The 3,889-nt window shown below is 43.5% G+C and overlaps 1 non-coding gene across 1 annotated transcript; it reads left to right on the top strand.

Moving 5' to 3' along the window:
• The first annotated feature begins 917 nt into the window (after positions 1 to 917).
• On the top strand, positions 918 to 1,021 carry LOC115831804. Its single transcript, XR_004027301.1, has one exon. It is a non-coding gene; the product is annotated as a U6 spliceosomal RNA (small nuclear RNA).
• Positions 1,022 to 3,889: the final 2,868 nt, after the last annotated feature.

The following is a 3,889-nucleotide window of genomic DNA, read 5'->3' as shown; positions in this document are numbered from 1 at the left end:
CATTAATTTACTTTTCTCTATACCAAATCACCCATGGAATAGTTATTGAACACCTGCTATGTGAGGCTCAAAGGATAAAGAGGAGGGAGTATTTTTAACTGATTCTATAAGCCCAGTATTACCTGATACCAAAACCAGGCAAAGAAAACAGAAGAAGAGGAAGGAAAACTACAGGTCCATATCCCTCAGTAACATAGACACAAAAATTCTAAATAAAATTTTAGCAAATTAAACAAAACAATAAATTTAAAGATGATATATAACTACTCAGTGTGGTTTGTCCCACAAATGCAGAGTTGGTTTAATATTTAAATATCAACCAGTGTAATTCAGCACATTAATAAATTTAAAAAACCATATGATCATTTCAATGATGCAGAAAAAAAGTTTCATAAAGCCACCATCATTACTGATAAAACCTGTCAACAAAGAAGATATACAGATGAAAAATAAAGCACATGAATAGATACTCAATGTCATTAAACATTAAGAAAATGCAAACTAAAACCACAACAAGATACCATTACCATCTATTAAAGTGGCTAAAATTACAAAGACTGACAATAGCAAGTGTTGGTGAGGATGCGGAGGGAAGGAACTCTCATACACTGCTCATGGGACTGTCAAATAATATAGTCACTTTGGAAAACAGTTCAGTAGTTCCTTTAAAAGTTCAACAGTCACTAACCATATGATCAAGCATGGCCTTCTAATTATTTTTCCAAGAGAAAAGGAAATATGTGAATGTTCATAGAAGCTTTATTTGTAATAGCCAAAATTTGAAAACAACACAAAGCTCACCAATTGATAACAAATTATGATATATCCATGCAAATAAAGTGCTACTCAGAAATAAAAAGAATAAACTATTGTTATACACACAAAATCATTAAATCACACAGAAATTATTACAAGTAGTGCTTGCTTCAGCGGCACGTTTAGTAAAATTGGAATGATACAGAGATTGGCGTGGCCCCTGCACAAGGAGGACATGCAAATTCCTGAAGTGTTCCATATTTTAAATTTAATTTTATGATAAAGAAAAACAGTGGAGGGCCAGGCGCGGTGGCTCACGCCTGTAATCCCAGCACTTTGGGAGGCTGAGACAGGCGGATCATGAGGTCAGGAGATCGAGACCATCCTGGCTAACACAGTGAAACCCCATCTCTACTAAAAATACAAAAAATTAGCCAGGAGTGGTGGCAGGCACCTGTAGTCCCAGCTACTCGGGAGGCTGAGGCAGGAGAATGGTGTGAACCCAGGGGGCAGAGCTTGCAGTAAGCCAAGATGGCGCCACTGCACTCCAGCCTGGGCGACAGAGCGAGACTCTGTCTCAAAAAAAAGAAAAAAGAAAAGAAAATCATTGGAAGGATCTGGCAAGATGTCTGAATAGGAATTCTCTGGCCTGCCAGCGAGACCAATGCAGAAGGCAGGTGATTTCTGCATTTCCAACTGAGGTGCCCTGTTCATCTCATTGGTACTGGTTAGGCAGTGGGTGCAGCCCATGGAAGGCAAGCGAAGCAGGGTGGGCCGTTGCCTCACCCAGGAAGTGCAAGGAGTGGGGGCCTCCCTCCACCAGCCAAGGGAAGCCATGAGGGACTGTGCAATCTGGCCCAGACACTACACGTTTCCCACGATTTTTGCAATCCACAGAACAAGAGAGTCCCTCATGTGACTACACCACCAGGGCCCTGGGTTTCAAGCACAAAACTGGGTGGCTGTTTGGGCAGACACTGAGCTAGCTGCAGGAGTTTTTTTTCATACCCTAGTGGCACTTGGAACCACAGCAAGACAGAATTGTTCACTCCCTGGAAAGGGAGCTGAAGCTAGGGAGCCAAGTGAGCTCACTCAGCAGGTCCCACTCCCATGGAGCCCAGCAAACTAAGAGCCACTGGCTTGAAATTCCTGCTGCCAGCACAGCAGTCTGGAGCTGACCTGGAGCTTGGTTGGGGGAGGGGCATCTGTCATTACTGAGGCTTGAATAGGTGGTTTTCCCCTGACAGTGCTAACCAGGCCTGTAAGTTCGGACTGGGCAGAACTCAACACAGCACGGCAAAGAGGCTGTGGCCAGACTGCCTCTCTAGATTCCTCCTCACTGGGCAGGGCATCTCTGAAAGAAAGGCAGCAGTCTTATAGATAAAACTCCTAACTCCCTTGGACAGAGCACATGGGGGAAGGGGTGGCTGTGGGTGCAGTTTCAGTGGACTTAAACGTTCCTGCCTGGTGGCTCTGCAGAGAGCAGCAGATGCTGACAAGGAGGGTTCTCCCAGCACAGCACTCGAGCTCTGCTAAGGGACAGACTGCCTCCTCAAGTGGGTCCCTGACCCCTGTGCCACCTGATGGGGAGAGACCTCCCAACAGGGGTTGACAGACACCTCATACAGGAGAGCTCTGGTTGGCATCAGGCCAGTGCCCCTCTAAGATGAAGCTTCCAGAGGAAGGAGCAGGCAGCAATCTTTGCTGTTCTGCAGCCTCCACTGGTGATACCCAGGCAAATAGGGTCTGGAGTGGACCTCCAGCAAACTGCAGCAGACCTGCAGAAAAGGGGTCTGACTGTTAGAAGAAAAACTAACAAACAGAAAGCAGTAACATCAACAAAAGGATGCCCATACAAAAACCCCAACCAAAGGTCATCAGCCTCAAAGACCAAAGGTAGATAAATCCACAAAGAGGAGGAAAAATCAGCTTTAAAATGCTGGAAATTTCAAACATCAGAATGCCTCTTCCCCAAATGATCATAACTCCTCTCTAGTAAGGGCACAAAACTGGACAGAAAATGAGTTTGAAAGAATTGACAAATTGACAGAAGTAGACTTCAGAATATGGGTAATAACAAACTCCTCTGAGGTAAAGGAGCATGTTCTAACCAAATGCAATGAAGCTAAGAACACTGACGAAAGGTTATAGGAATGGCTAACTAGGATAACCAGTTTAGAGAAGAACATAAATGACCTGATGGAGCTGAAAAAGACAGCACGAGAACTTCATGAAGCATACACAGGTATCAATAGCCAAATCGATCAAGAGGAAGAAAGGATATCAGAGACTGAAGAACAACTTACTGAAATAGGGCATGAAGACAAGATTAGAGAAAAAGAATGAAAAGGAACAAACAAAGCCTCCAAGAAATATGGGAGTATGTGAAAAGACCAAACCTATGATTGATCAGGGTCCCTGAAAGTGATGGGGAAAATGGAACCAAGTTGGAAAACACTCTTCAGAATATTACCCAGGATAACTTCCCCAACCTAGCAAGACAGGCCAACATTCAAATTCAGGAAATACAGAGAATATCACTAAGATACTCCTAGAGAAGAGCAACCCCAAGACACATAATCGTCGGATTCACCAAGGTTGAAATGAAGGAAAAAATGTTAAGTTCAGCCAGAGAGAAGGGTCAGGTTACCTACAAAGGGAAGCCCATCAGACGAACAGTGGATCTCTCTGCAGAAACCCTGCAAGCTAGAAGAGAGTGAGGGCCAATATTCAACATTCTTAAAAAAATTTTCAACCCAGAATTCCATATCCAGCCAAACTAAGCTTCATAAATGAGGGAGAAATATAGTCCTTTACAGACAAGCAAATGCTGAGGGATTTTGTCACCACCAATCCTGCCCTAAAAGAGCTCCTGAAGGAAGCACTAAATATGGAAAGGAACAACTGGTACCAGCCACTGCAAAAACACACCAGAATATAAAGACCAATGACACTATGAAGAAACTGCATCAAGGAATGTGCAAAATAACCAGCTAGCGTCATGATGACAGGATCAAATTTACACATAACAATATTAACCTTAAATGTAAATGGGCTAACTGCCCCAATTAAAAGACACAGACTGGCAAATTGGATAAAGAGTCAAGACCCATCGGTGTGCTGTATTCAGGAG

The sequence above is a fragment of the Nomascus leucogenys genome, chromosome 2, assembly GCF_006542625.1.
Source record: "Nomascus leucogenys isolate Asia chromosome 2, Asia_NLE_v1, whole genome shotgun sequence".
NCBI lineage: Eukaryota > Metazoa > Chordata > Mammalia > Primates > Hylobatidae > Nomascus > Nomascus leucogenys.
Note: the sequence above shows the minus strand (reverse complement) of the source record. Positions and strands in the feature narration are given on the sequence as shown.